Genomic DNA, 230 nt, shown 5'->3' with positions numbered 1-230 from the left:
CCCACGCTCCGCTGTGTGTGACGGACTGGGGTTCTCTGTGGCGCTCTCTCTGGCCGCGGCCGCGCGAGGGAGGCCATGAGGCGCGACTTTGGGCGGGCGCCTTCCCGGAAGCGGAAGCTCGGGAGCCTGGCCAAGGGCGGGTGGGACTCTGCGGCGGTTAATGCCTTTTGCAGTGCGGTCTCGCTTTCCTCGGTCTGGGCTTCTTTGAGGCTGCGAGAGATGGTCAGGTC

Source organism: Fukomys damarensis, unplaced genomic scaffold (genome assembly GCF_012274545.1).
Source record: "Fukomys damarensis isolate Sample0158 unplaced genomic scaffold, DMR_v1.0_HiC HiC_scaffold_24, whole genome shotgun sequence".
Classification (NCBI taxonomy): domain Eukaryota; kingdom Metazoa; phylum Chordata; class Mammalia; order Rodentia; family Bathyergidae; genus Fukomys; species Fukomys damarensis.
This window is presented reverse-complemented; position numbering follows the sequence as displayed.